At 41.7% G+C, this 15368-nt stretch overlaps 5 non-coding genes across 5 annotated transcripts; all 5 read right to left on the reverse strand.

Moving 5' to 3' along the window:
• Positions 1-3321: 3321 nt before the first annotated feature.
• TRNAV-CAC (transfer RNA valine (anticodon CAC)) lies at positions 3322-3394 on the reverse strand. The gene has a single exon. It is a non-coding gene; the product is annotated as a tRNA-Val (tRNA).
• A 2663-nt stretch (positions 3395-6057) lies between these two features.
• Positions 6058-6129, reverse strand: TRNAP-UGG (transfer RNA proline (anticodon UGG)). The gene has a single exon. It is a non-coding gene; the product is annotated as a tRNA-Pro (tRNA).
• A 1980-nt stretch (positions 6130-8109) lies between these two features.
• Positions 8110-8182, reverse strand: TRNAV-CAC (transfer RNA valine (anticodon CAC)). Its single transcript has one exon. It is a non-coding gene; the product is annotated as a tRNA-Val (tRNA).
• Positions 8183-10845: 2663 nt separating this feature from the next.
• Positions 10846-10917, reverse strand: TRNAP-UGG (transfer RNA proline (anticodon UGG)). Its single transcript has one exon. It is a non-coding gene; the product is annotated as a tRNA-Pro (tRNA).
• A 1970-nt stretch (positions 10918-12887) lies between these two features.
• Positions 12888-12960, reverse strand: TRNAV-CAC (transfer RNA valine (anticodon CAC)). The gene has a single exon. It is a non-coding gene; the product is annotated as a tRNA-Val (tRNA).
• Between the last annotated feature and the right edge of the window lie 2408 nt (positions 12961-15368).

The raw sequence follows: 15368 nt of genomic DNA on the forward strand, positions 1-15368 counted from the left end.
AGGATAGAAAAGACAGCTTGATTGAAATAAAGTCTGTTTATATTGACGCTCTCTCTCTCCCTATATATACATACATGCGTACACACACACACACACACAGGTATGTCATGCATTTCTTCAGATTTGTTTCAACCATTTACCATTTATTGGAGAATCCCTACTTTTCAAGTGACTGCAAATGAAGTCATCTCTGGCACTTTTTGTGCAAAGTAAGAGACACACATGACACCTTTTTATAAAAGTCATCGGTTTCTTTGTTACTGTGTACTTTCAAAGCATGGGGCTTTCACACGTCAGGTAAACCTGATTACCACTACACAACAAAAGCAGATGCAGCTTTCTTATCTATGTCGTGATAGAACAGTTGTGAATTGAGTAGAAGAAGGGCCCTGATGTGATACTTATTACATGCAGCCTGTAAGATAGTCAAACATGCAGGCTAGGAAGGAAGATGCAAATATCAATGTATTAGAAAAACACCTAAAGGCGAGTGATATGCTTTCATTCATGCATGGCTAGGAAAAATCGCCATACTGTTGCAAACATTCTTACACCACCAACTGGAAATAAATGATTCTGACATTAAACGTAAAGGTGACAATGCATTTGTATCATCACCTTGAGAAGGATCATCTTGGAATTGAGCCGAGGGCCTCTGCACTCAAAGCCAGAAACACTCCACTAAAATAAGATTCCTGTTGGTGCCAACAATTCTCCATGTTAATGCTTGTTCTAGGTGAGCAGTGAACCGATTGCAGGGCTCTTTTGAAAGCAAGGTCTGAGAACCAACAGATACATCCACACGCCGATTACTTTAGTGTTTTGAGAGAATTCCCTTTCTTGGAACGAGATTGCATGAAATAATCTTCAGGGCTTGGACAATTCCATGGCAAAACGGCACCTATCAACATTGTAGCCAACACAATATAACAACTGTTTCTGCCCGGTTTCGAACCGGGGACCTTTCGCGTGTGAGGCAAACGTGATAACCACTACACTACAGAAACAGATACCTACAGTTGATTTTTCTGTAATGAAACTGCTCCGAACTGGCTATTCCATGGGCCTCTGGCTTTAGATTTCTTTCATGCAACCTGCCCGACATCCCTAGCTGAACGCTCGTACATGCCATGCAAGACCAGATGTTTGGTATTAGCTCAGACTGGGCAGGGCTGAAGCATGAGACTCTAGCAAAGAATTATCCACTACTGCAAAGAAAAAATTGATGTTGGTTTTGAAACGCAAACTTCAAAACAACTTGAAAAGAGTACCAAGAAAAGGGCTCGTCCGGGATTTGAACCCGGGACCTCTCGCACGCAAAGCGAGAATCATACCCCTAGACCAACGAGCCCTCAAAATCCTCTTACCTCTCAAAAGCTAATACCGGCTCTAAGCCCGCAATGAAGATCATGCTGGTATCTTTATGATGCTTGGTCTGTGAATACGCATGAAAGTCAGTCTCAACTTACCCTTTCTCAAACGATAGCACTATCATTTACAAGTGTCTCCTTTTATTCCGTCCCAGCTTTGGACACGTCTTACAGGAAGTCAGCCCTTATTTATATATTTCTTCAGTGGCTGAAGCTTAATGAGAAAGAGTAACAAGTTGTTCATAACAACATAAGAAACACATTGTGCATTTTCTCTTAAATACTCCTTCACTTTGTGCCAAAAGAAATACCAAGGTGAATACCTAGGCCACAGATTCAAGCTAAAGATCTTCCTGCTGAATGCAAGGCGCAATAAAAACTGCATATCGCTGGACTAAAGCATTCCTTGCATAGCCTCTAACATCATAACATAACTGAGCTGCTAGCAGCAAGCTAACCAATACCTTTCTGAAATGAGAATGACATGTGCTTATCTGCTCAATCAGTGCTCAATCAGGCGAGATTTAGAAAAGGTGGAAAGGGTCCAAGTGGATGCCCCTTCCTTTTTAGGGTGGGTCCTGCTGACTATCATAGGATTGCTTGTAAAAGTGGCCAGGGTCAGAGGAAAAGCTGCCAACACTTCTTAGCGTTCTCTATAGATGCAGCCATTTTCTGTGACTGTAATTTCGGCCTTTTCCCAGAAGTCTCTATTCTGCCTATGCAAATTAACAAAAGCAGTGCTTATTCCTCACTTGCTCAAATGTCCTTCCTGTCCAGAAAGCTCTGATTAAGCATGCTTATTTTCTTTTTCTGGGATATTTTAAATTGTTTCGCTGTCCAGTCTGTGGCAGTAGAAAGCTGCTTATGATGCCAGGTTTTGATGAATCCCCAAGGTACAAGTACAGAGGAATATATCGGTCTGTAGGATATGGAACTTTTAGCTAACACATCACAATATGTGATGCTTGCCAAGAAAACACTACATTCTGGAGCGCTGATGATCAGAACATTCTGCTCCTGAAGGATAGAAAAGACAGCTTGATTGAAATAAAGTCTGTTTATATTGACGCTCTCTCTCTCCCTATATATACATACATGCATACACACACACACACAGGTATGTCATGCATTTCTTCAGATTTGTTTCAACCATTTACCATTTATTGGAGAATCCCTACTTTTCAAGTGACTGCAAATGAAGTCATCTCTGGCACTTTTTGTGCAAAGTAAGAGACACACATGACACCTTTTTATAAAAGTCATCGGTTTCTTTGTTACTGTGTACTTTCAAAGCATGGGGCTTTCACACGTCAGGTAAACCTGATTACCACTACACAACAAAAGCAGATGCAGCTTTCTTATCTATGTCGTGATAGAACAGTTGTGAATTGAGTAGAAGAAGGGCCCTGATGTGATACTTATTACATGCAGCCTGTAAGATAGTCAAACATGCAGGCTAGGAAGGCAGATGCAAATATCAATGTATTAGAAAAACACCTAAAGGCGAGTGATATGCTTTCATTCATGCATGGCTAGGAAAAATCGCCATACTGTTGCAAACATTCTTACACCACCAACTGGAAATAAATGATTCTGACATTAAACGTAAAGGTGACAATGCATTTGTATCATCACCCTGAGAAGGATCATCTTGGAATTGAGCCGAGGGCCTCTGCACTCAAAGCCAGAAACACTCCACTAAAATAAGATTCCTGTTGGTGCCAACAATTCTCCATGTTAATGCTTGTTCTAGGTGAGCAGTGAACCGATTGCAGGGCTCTTTTGAAAGCAAGGTCTGAGAACCAACAGATACATCCACACGCCGATTTCTTTAGTGTTTTGAGAGAATTCCCTTTCTTGGAACGAGATTGCATGAAATAATCTTCAGGGCTTGGACAATTCCATGGCAAAACGGCACCTATCAACATTGTAGCCAACACAATATAACAACTGTTTCTGCCCGGTTTCGAACCGGGGACCTTTCGCGTGTGAGGCGAACGTGATAACCACTACACTACAGAAACAGATACCTACAGTTGATTTTTCTGTAATGAAACTGCTCCGAACTGGCTATTCCATGGGCCTCTGGCTTTAGATTTCTTTCATGCAACCTGCCCGACATCCCTAGCTGAACGCTCGTACATGCCATGCAAGACCAGATGTTTGGTATTAGCTCAGACTGGGCAGGGCTGAAGCATGAGACTCTAGCAAAGAATTATCCACTACTGCAAAGAAAAAATTGATGTTGGTTTTGAAACGCAAACTTCAAAACAACTTGAAAAGAGTACCAAGAAAAGGGCTCGTCCGGGATTTGAACCTGGGACCTCTCGCACCCAAAGCGAGAATCATACCCCTAGACCAACGAGCCCTCAAAATCCTCTTACCTCTCAAAAGCTAATACCGGCTCTAAGCCCGCAATGAAGATCATGCTGGTATCTTTATGATGCTTGGTCTGTGAATACGCATGAAAGTCAGTCTCAACTTACCCTTTCTCAAACGATAGCACTATCATTTACAAGTGTCTCCTTTTATTCCGTCCCAGCTTTGGACACGTCTTACAGGAAGTCAGCCCTTATTTATATATTTCTGCAGTGGCTGAAGCTTAATGAGAAAGAGTAACAAGTTGTTCATAACAACATAAGAAACACATTGTGCATTTTCTCTCAAATACTCCTTCACTTTGTGCCAAAAAAAATACCAAGGTGAATACCTAGGCCACAGATTCAAGCTAAAGATCTTCCTGCTGAATGCAAGGCGCAATAAAAACTGCATATCGCTGGACTAAAGCATTCCTTGCATAGCCTCTAACATCATAACATAACTGAGCTGCTAGCAGCAAGCTAACCAATACCTTTCTGAAATGAGAATGACATGTGCTTATCGGCTCGATCAGGGCTCGATCAGGCGAGATTTAGAAAAGGTGGAAAGGGTCCAAGTGGATGCCCCTTCCTTTTTAGGGTGGGTCCTGCTGACTATCATAGGATTGCTTGTAAAAGTGGCCAGGGTCAGAGGAAAAGCTGCCAACACTTCTTAGCGTTCTCTATAGATGCAGCCATTTTCTGTGACTGTAATTTCGGCCTTTTCCCAGAAGTCTCTATTCTGCCTATGCAAATTAACAAAAGCAGTGCTTATTCCTCACTTGCTCAAATGTCCTTCCTGTCCAGAAAGCTCTGATTAAGCATGCTTATTTTCTTTTTCTGGGATATTTTAAATTGTTTCGCTGTCCAGTCTGTGGCAGTAGAAAGCTGCTTATGATGCCAGGTTTTGATGAATCCCCAAGGTACAAGTACAGAGGAATATATCAGTCTCTAGGATATGGAACTTTTAGCTAAAACATCACAATATGTGATGCTTGCCAAGAAAACACTACATTCTGGAGCGCTGATGATCAGAACATTCTGCTCCTGAAGGATAGAAAAGACAGCTTGATTGAAATAAAGTCTGTTTATATTGACGCTCTCTCTCTCCCTATATATACATACATGCGTACACACACACACACACACAGGTATGTCATGCATTTCTTCAGATTTGTTTCAACCATTTACCATTTATTGGAGAATCCCTACTTTTCAAGTGACTGCAAATGAAGTCATCTCTGGCACTTTTTGTGCAAAGTAAGAGACACACATGACACCTTTTTATAAAAGTCATCGGTTTCTTTGTTACTGTGTACTTTCAAAGCATGGGGCTTTCACACGTCAGGTAAACCTGATTACCACTACACAACAAAAGCAGATGCAGCTTTCTTATCTATGTCGTGATAGAACAGTTGTGAATTGAGTAGAAGAAGGGCCCTGATGTGATACTTATTACATGCAGCCTGTAAGATAGTCAAACATGCAGGCTAGGAAGGAAGATGCAAATATCAATGTATTAGAAAAACACCTAAAGGCGAGTGATATGCTTTCATTCATGCATGGCTAGGAAAAATCGCCATACTGTTGCAAACATTCTTACACCACCAACTGGAAATAAATGATTCTGACATTAAACGTAAAGGTGACAATGCATTTGTATCATCACCTTGAGAAGGATCATCTTGGAATTGAGCCGAGGGCCTCTGCACTCAAAGCCAGAAACACTCCACTAAAATAAGATTCCTGTTGGTGCCAACAATTCTCCATGTTAATGCTTGTTCTAGGTGAGCAGTGAACCGATTGCAGGGCTCTTTTGAAAGCAAGGTCTGAGAACCAACAGATACATCCACACGCCGATTACTTTAGTGTTTTGAGAGAATTCCCTTTCTTGGAACGAGATTGCATGAAATAATCTTCAGGGCTTGGACAATTCCATGGCAAAACGGCACCTATCAACATTGTAGCCAACACAATATAACAACTGTTTCTGCCCGGTTTCGAACCGGGGACCTTTCGCGTGTGAGGCAAACGTGATAACCACTACACTACAGAAACAGATACCTACAGTTGATTTTTCTGTAATGAAACTGCTCCGAACTGGCTATTCCATGGGCCTCTGGCTTTAGATTTCTTTCATGCAACCTGCCCGACATCCCTAGCTGAACGCTCGTACATGCCATGCAAGACCAGATGTTTGGTATTAGCTCAGACTGGGCAGGGCTGAAGCATGAGACTCTAGCAAAGAATTATCCACTACTGCAAAGAAAAAATTGATGTTGGTTTTGAAACGCAAACTTCAAAACAACTTGAAAAGAGTAAAAAGAAAAGGGCTCGTCCGGGATTTGAACCCGGGACCTCTCGCACCCAAAGCGAGAATCATACCCCTAGACCAACGAGCCCTCAAAATCCTCTTACCTCTCAAAAGCTAATACCGGCTCTAAGCCCGCAATGAAGATCATGCTGGTATCTTTATGATGCTTGGTCTGTGAATACGCATGAAAGTCAGTCTCAACTTACCCTTTCTCAAACGATAGCACTATCATTTACAAGTGTCTCCTTTTATTCCGTCCCAGCTTTGGACACGTCTTACAGGAAGTCAGCCCTTATTCATATATTTCTTCAGTGGCTGAAGCTTAATGAGAAAGAGTAACAAGTTGTTCATAACAACATAAGAAACACATTGTGCATTTTCTCTTAAATACTCCTTCACTTTGTGCCAAAAGAAATACCAAGGTGAATACCTAGGCCACAGATTCAAGCTAAAGATCTTCCTGCTGAATGCAAGGCGCAATAAAAACTGCATATCGCTGGACTAAAGCATTCCTTGCATAGCCTCTAACATCATAACATAACTGAGCTGCTAGCAGCAAGCTAACCAATACCTTTCTGAAATGAGAATGACATGTGCTTATCTGCTCAATCAGTGCTCAATGAGGCTCGATCAGGCGAGATTTAGAAAAGGTGGAAAGGGTCCAAGTGGATGCCCCTTCCTTTTTAGGGTGGGTCCTGCTGACTATCATAGGATTGCTTGTAAAAGTGGCCAGGGTCAGAGGAAAAGCTGCCAACACTTCTTAGCGTTCTCTATAGATGCAGCCATTTTCTGTGACTGTAATTTCGGCCTTTTCCCAGAAGTCTCTATTCTGCCTATGCAAATTAACAAAAGCAGTGCTTATTCCTCACTTGCTCAAATGTCCTTCCTGTCCAGAAAGCTCTGATTAAGCATGCTTATTTTCTTTTTCTGGGATATTTTAAATTGTTTCGCTGTCCAGTCTGTGGCAGTAGAAAGCTGCTTATGATGCCAGGTTTTGATGAATCCCCAAGGTACAAGTACAGAGGAATATATCGGTCTGTAGGATATGGAACTTTTAGCTAACACATCACAATATGTGATGCTTGCCAAGAAAACACTACATTCTGGAGCGCTGATGATCAGAACATTCTGCTCCTGAAGGATAGAAAACACAGCTTGATTGAAATAAAGTCTGTTTATATTGACGCTCTCTCTCTCCCTATATATACATACATGCATACACACACACACACAGGTATGTCATGCATTTCTTCAGATTTGTTTCAACCATTTACCATTTATTGGAGAATCCCTACTTTTCAAGTGACTGCAAATGAAGTCATCTCTGGCACTTTTTGTGCAAAGTAAGAGACACACATGACACCTTTTTATAAAAGTCATCGGTTTCTTTGTTACTGTGTACTTTCAAAGCATGGGGCTTTCACACGTCAGGTAAACCTGATTACCACTACACAACAAAAGCAGATGCAGCTTTCTTATCTATGTCGTGATAGAACAGTTGTGAATTGAGTAGAAGAAGGGCCCTGATGTGATACTTATTACATGCAGCCTGTAAGATAGTCAAACATGCAGGCTAGGAAGGCAGATGCAAATATCAATGTATTAGAAAAACACCTAAAGGCGAGTGATATGCTTTCATTCATGCATGGCTAGGAAAAATCGCCATACTGTTGCAAACATTCTTACACCACCAACTGGAAATAAATGATTCTGACATTAAACGTAAAGGTGACAATGCATTTGTATCATCACCCTGAGAAGGATCATCTTGGAATTGAGCCGAGGGCCTCTGCACTCAAAGCCAGAAACACTCCACTAAAATAAGATTCCTGTTGGTGCCAACAATTCTCCATGTTAATGCTTGTTCTAGGTGAGCAGTGAACCGATTGCAGGGCTCTTTTGAAAGCAAGGTCTGAGAACCAACAGATACATCCACACGCCGATTTCTTTAGTGTTTTGAGAGAATTCCCTTTCTTGGAACGAGATTGCATGAAATAATCTTCAGGGCTTGGACAATTCCATGGCAAAACGGCACCTATCAACATTGTAGCCAACACAATATAACAACTGTTTCTGCCCGGTTTCGAACCGGGGACCTTTCGCGTGTGAGGCGAACGTGATAACCACTACACTACAGAAACAGATACCTACAGTTGATTTTTCTGTAATGAAACTGCTCCGAACTGGCTATTCCATGGGCCTCTGGCTTTAGATTTCTTTCATGCAACCTGCCCGACATCCCTAGCTGAACGCTCGTACATGCCATGCAAGACCAGATGTTTGGTATTAGCTCAGACTGGGCAGGGCTGAAGCATGAGACTCTAGCAAAGAATTATCCACTACTGCAAAGAAAAAATTGATGTTGGTTTTGAAACGCAAACTTCAAAACAACTTGAAAAGAGTACCAAGAAAAGGGCTCGTCCGGGATTTGAACCTGGGACCTCTCGCACCCAAAGCGAGAATCATACCCCTAGACCAACGAGCCCTCAAAATCCTCTTACCTCTCAAAAGCTAATACCGGCTCTAAGCCCGCAATGAAGATCATGCTGGTATCTTTATGATGCTTGGTCTGTGAATACGCATGAAAGTCAGTCTCAACTTACCCTTTCTCAAACGATAGCACTATCATTTACAAGTGTCTCCTTTTATTCCGTCCCAGCTTTGGACACGTCTTACAGGAAGTCAGCCCTTATTTATATATTTCTGCAGTGGCTGAAGCTTAATGAGAAAGAGTAACAAGTTGTTCATAACAACATAAGAAACACATTGTGCATTTTCTCTCAAATACTCCTTCACTTTGTGCCAAAAAAAATACCAAGGTGAATACCTAGGCCACAGATTCAAGCTAAAGATCTTCCTGCTGAATGCAAGGCGCAATAAAAACTGCATATCGCTGGACTAAAGCATTCCTTGCATAGCCTCTAACATCATAACATAACTGAGCTGCTAGCAGCAAGCTAACCAATACCTTTCTGAAATGAGAATGACATGTGCTTATCGGCTCGATCAGGGCTCGATCAGGCGAGATTTAGAAAAGGTGGAAAGGGTCCAAGTGGATGCCCCTTCCTTTTTAGGGTGGGTCCTGCTGACTATCATAGGATTGCTTGTAAAAGTGGCCAGGGTCAGAGGAAAAGCTGCCAACACTTCTTAGCGTTCTCTATAGATGCAGCCATTTTCTGTGACTGTAATTTCGGCCTTTTCCCAGAAGTCTCTATTCTGCCTATGCAAATTAACAAAAGCAGTGCTTATTCCTCACTTGCTCAAATGTCCTTCCTGTCCAGAAAGCTCTGATTAAGCATGCTTATTTTCTTTTTCTGGGATATTTTAAATTGTTTCGCTGTCCAGTCTGTGGCAGTAGAAAGCTGCTTATGATGCCAGGTTTTGATGAATCCCCAAGGTACAAGTACAGAGGAATATATCAGTCTCTAGGATATGGAACTTTTAGCTAAAACATCACAATATGTGATGCTTGCCAAGAAAACACTACATTCTGGAGCGCTGATGATCAGAACATTCTGCTCCTGAAGGATAGAAAAGACAGCTTGATTGAAATAAAGTCTGTTTATATTGACGCTCTCTCTCTCCCTATATATACATACATGCGTACACACACACACACACACAGGTATGTCATGCATTTCTTCAGATTTGTTTCAACCATTTACCATTTATTGGAGAATCCCTACTTTTCAAGTGACTGCAAATGAAGTCATCTCTGGCACTTTTTGTGCAAAGTAAGAGACACACATGACACCTTTTTATAAAAGTCATCGGTTTCTTTGTTACTGTGTACTTTCAAAGCATGGGGCTTTCACACGTCAGGTAAACCTGATTACCACTACACAACAAAAGCAGATGCAGCTTTCTTATCTATGTCGTGATAGAACAGTTGTGAATTGAGTAGAAGAAGGGCCCTGATGTGATACTTATTACATGCAGCCTGTAAGATAGTCAAACATGCAGGCTAGGAAGGAAGATGCAAATATCAATGTATTAGAAAAACACCTAAAGGCGAGTGATATGCTTTCATTCATGCATGGCTAGGAAAAATCGCCATACTGTTGCAAACATTCTTACACCACCAACTGGAAATAAATGATTCTGACATTAAACGTAAAGGTGACAATGCATTTGTATCATCACCTTGAGAAGGATCATCTTGGAATTGAGCCGAGGGCCTCTGCACTCAAAGCCAGAAACACTCCACTAAAATAAGATTCCTGTTGGTGCCAACAATTCTCCATGTTAATGCTTGTTCTAGGTGAGCAGTGAACCGATTGCAGGGCTCTTTTGAAAGCAAGGTCTGAGAACCAACAGATACATCCACACGCCGATTACTTTAGTGTTTTGAGAGAATTCCCTTTCTTGGAACGAGATTGCATGAAATAATCTTCAGGGCTTGGACAATTCCATGGCAAAACGGCACCTATCAACATTGTAGCCAACACAATATAACAACTGTTTCTGCCCGGTTTCGAACCGGGGACCTTTCGCGTGTGAGGCAAACGTGATAACCACTACACTACAGAAACAGATACCTACAGTTGATTTTTCTGTAATGAAACTGCTCCGAACTGGCTATTCCATGGGCCTCTGGCTTTAGATTTCTTTCATGCAACCTGCCCGACATCCCTAGCTGAACGCTCGTACATGCCATGCAAGACCAGATGTTTGGTATTAGCTCAGACTGGGCAGGGCTGAAGCATGAGACTCTAGCAATGAATTATCCACTACTGCAAAGAAAAAATTGATGTTGGTTTTGAAACGCAAACTTCAAAACAACTTGAAAAGAGTACCAAGAAAAGGGCTCGTCCGGGATTTGAACCCGGGACCTCTCGCACCCAAAGCGAGAATCATACCCCTAGACCAACGAGCCCTCAAAATCCTCTTACCTCTCAAAAGCTAATACCGGCTCTAAGCCCGCAATGAAGATCATGCTGGTATCTTTATGATGCTTGGTCTGTGAATACGCATGAAAGTCAGTCTCAACTTACCCTTTCTCAAACGATAGCACTATCATTTACAAGTGTCTCCTTTTATTCCGTCCCAGCTTTGGACACGTCTTACAGGAAGTCAGCCCTTATTTATATATTTCTTCAGTGGCTGAAGCTTAATGAGAAAGAGTAACAAGTTGTTCATAACAACATAAGAAACACATTGTGCATTTTCTCTTAAATACTCCTTCACTTTGTGCCAAAAGAAATACCAAGGTGAATACCTAGGCCACAGATTCAAGCTAAAGATCTTCCTGCTGAATGCAAGGCGCAATAAAAACTGCATATCGCTGGACTAAAGCATTCCTTGCATAGCCTCTAACATCATAACATAACTGAGCTGCTAGCAGCAAGCTAACCAATACCTTTCTGAAATGAGAATGACATGTGCTTATCGGCTCGATCAGGGCTCGATCAGGCGAGATTTAGAAAAGGTGGAAAGGGTCCAAGTGGATGCCCCTTCCTTTTTAGGGTGGGTCCTGCTGACTATCATAGGATTGCTTGTAAAAGTGGCCAGGGTCAGAGGAAAAGCTGCCAACACTTCTTAGCGTTCTCTATAGATGCAGCCATTTTCTGTGACTGTAATTTCGGCCTTTTCCCAGAAGTCTCTATTCTGCCTATGCAAATTAACAAAAGCAGTGCTTATTCCTCACTTGCTCAAATGTCCTTCCTGTCCAGAAAGCTCTGATTAAGCATGCTTATTTTCTTTTTCTGGGATATTTTAAATTGTTTCGCTGTCCAGTCTGTGGCAGTAGAAAGCTGCTTATGATGCCAGGTTTTGATGAATCCCCAAGGTACAAGTACAGAGGAATATATCGGTCTGTAGGATATGGAACTTTTAGCTAACACATCACAATATGTGATGCTTGCCAAGAAAACACTACATTCTGGAGCGCTGATGATCAGAACATTCTGCTCCTGAAGGATAGAAAAGACAGCTTGATTGAAATAAAGTCTGTTTATATTGACGCTCTCTCTCTCCCTATATATACATACATGCATACACACACACACACAGGTATGTCATGCATTTCTTCAGATTTGTTTCAACCATTTACCATTTATTGGAGAATCCCTACTTTTCAAGTGACTGCAAATGAAGTCATCTCTGGCACTTTTTGTGCAAAGTAAGAGACACACATGACACCTTTTTATAAAAGTCATCGGTTTCTTTGTTACTGTGTACTTTCAAAGCATGGGGCTTTCACACGTCAGGTAAACCTGATTACCACTACACAACAAAAGCAGATGCAGCTTTCTTATCTATGTCGTGATAGAACAGTTGTGAATTGAGTAGAAGAAGGGCCCTGATGTGATACTTATTACATGCAGCCTGTAAGATAGTCAAACATGCAGGCTAGGAAGGCAGATGCAAATATCAATGTATTAGAAAAACACCTATAGGCGAGTGATATGCTTTCATTCATGCATGGCTAGGAAAAATCGCCATACTGTTGCAAACATTCTTACACCACCAACTGGAAATAAATGATTCTGACATTAAACGTAAAGGTGACAATGCATTTGTATCATCACCCTGAGAAGGATCATCTTGGAATTGAGCCGAGGGCCTCTGCACTCAAAGCCAGAAACACTCCACTAAAATAAGATTCCTGTTGGTGCCAACAATTCTCCATGTTAATGCTTGTTCTAGGTGAGCAGTGAACCGATTGCAGGGCTCTTTTGAAAGCAAGGTCTGAGAACCAACAGATACATCCACACGCCGATTTCTTTAGTGTTTTGAGAGAATTCCCTTTCTTGGAACGAGATTGCATGAAATAATCTTCAGGGCTTGGACAATTCCATGGCAAAACGGCACCTATCAACATTGTAGCCAACACAATATAACAACTGTTTCTGCCCGGTTTCGAACCGGGGACCTTTCGCGTGTGAGGCGAACGTGATAACCACTACACTACAGAAACAGATACCTACAGTTGATTTTTCTGTAATGAAACTGCTCCGAACTGGCTATTCCATGGGCCTCTGGCTTTAGATTTCTTTCATGCAACCTGCCCGACATCCCTAGCTGAACGCTCGTACATGCCATGCAAGACCAGATGTTTGGTATTAGCTCAGACTGGGCAGGGCTGAAGCATGAGACTCTAGCAAAGAATTATCCACTACTGCAAAGAAAAAATTGATGTTGGTTTTGAAACGCAAACTTCAAAACAACTTGAAAAGAGTACCAAGAAAAGGGCTCGTCCGGGATTTGAACCTGGGACCTCTCGCACCCAAAGCGAGAATCATACCCCTAGACCAACGAGCCCTCAAAATCCTCTTACCTCTCAAAAGCTAATACCGGCTCTAAGCCCGCAATGAAGATCATGCTGGTATCTTTATGATGCTTGGTCTGTGAATACGCATGAAAGTCAGTCTCAACTTACCCTTTCTCAAACGATAGCACTATCATTTACAAGTGTCTCCTTTTATTCCGTCCCAGCTTTGGACACGTCTTACAGGAAGTCAGCCCTTATTTATATATTTCTGCAGTGGCTGAAGCTTAATGAGAAAGAGTAACAAGTTGTTCATAACAACATAAGAAACACATTGTGCATTTTCTCTCAAATACTCCTTCACTTTGTGCCAAAAAAAATACCAAGGTGAATACCTAGGCCACAGATTCAAGCTAAAGATCTTCCTGCTGAATGCAAGGCGCAATAAAAACTGCATATCGCTGGACTAAAGCATTCCTTGCATAGCCTCTAACATCATAACATAACTGAGCTGCTAGCAGCAAGCTAACCAATACCTTTCTGAAATGAGAATGACATGTGCTTATCGGCTCGATCAGGGCTCGATCAGGCGAGATTTAGAAAAGGTGGAAAGGGTCCAAGTGGATGCCCCTTCCTTTTTAGGGTGGGTCCTGCTGACTATCATAGGATTGCTTGTAAAAGTGGCCAGGGTCAGAGGAAAAGCTGCCAACACTTCTTAGCGTTCTCTATAGATGCAGCCATTTTCTGTGACTGTAATTTCGGCCTTTTCCCAGAAGTCTCTATTCTGCCTATGCAAATTAACAAAAGCAGTGCTTATTCCTCACTTGCTCAAATGTCCTTCCTGTCCAGAAAGCTCTGATTAAGCATGCTTATTTTCTTTTTCTGGGATATTTTAAATTGTTTCGCTGTCCAGTCTGTGGCAGTAGAAAGCTGCTTATGATGCCAGGTTTTGATGAATCCCCAAGGTACAAGTACAGAGGAATATATCAGTCTCTAGGATATGGAACTTTTAGCTAAAACATCACAATATGTGATGCTTGCCAAGAAAACACTACATTCTGGAGCGCTGATGATCAGAACATTCTGCTCCTGAAGGATAGAAAAGACAGCTTGATTGAAATAAAGTCTGTTTATATTGACGCTCTCTCTCTCCCTATATATACATACATGCGTACACACACACACACACACAGGTATGTCATGCATTTCTTCAGATTTGTTTCAACCATTTACCATTTATTGGAGAATCCCTACTTTTCAAGTGACTGCAAATGAAGTCATCTCTGGCACTTTTTGTGCAAAGTAAGAGACACACATGACACCTTTTTATAAAAGTCATCGGTTTCTTTGTTACTGTGTACTTTCAAAGCATGGGGCTTTCACACGTCAGGTAAACCTGATTACCACTACACAACAAAAGCAGATGCAGCTTTCTTATCTATGTCGTGATAGAACAGTTGTGAATTGAGTAGAAGAAGGGCCCTGATGTGATACTTATTACATGCAGCCTGTAAGATAGTCAAACATGCAGGCTAGGAAGGAAGATGCAAATATCAATGTATTAGAAAAACACCTAAAGGCGAGTGATATGCTTTCATTCATGCATGGCTAGGAAAAATCGCCATACTGTTGCAAACATTCTTACACCACCAACTGGAAATAAATGATTCTGACATTAAACGTAAAGGTGACAATGCATTTGTATCATCACCTTGAGAAGGATCATCTTGGAATTGAGCCGAGGGCCTCTGCACTCAAAGCCAGAAACACTCCACTAAAATAAGATTCCTGTTGGTGCCAACAATTCTCCATGTTAATGCTTGTTCTAGGTGAGCAGTGAACCGATTGCAGGGCTCTTTTGAAAGCAAGGTCTGAGAACCAACAGATACATCCACACGCCGATTACTTTAGTGTTTTGAGAGAATTCCCTTTCTTGGAACGAGATTGCATGAAATAATCTTCAGGGCTTGGACAATTCCATGGCAAAACTGCACCTATCAACATTGTAGCCAACACAATATAACAACTGTTTCTGCCCGGTTTCGAACCGGGGACCTTTCGCGTGTGAGGCAAACGTGATAACCACTACACTACAGAAACAGATACCTACAGTTGAT

The sequence above is a fragment of the Triturus cristatus genome, chromosome 8, assembly GCF_964204655.1.
Source record: "Triturus cristatus chromosome 8, aTriCri1.1, whole genome shotgun sequence".
NCBI lineage: Eukaryota > Metazoa > Chordata > Amphibia > Caudata > Salamandridae > Triturus > Triturus cristatus.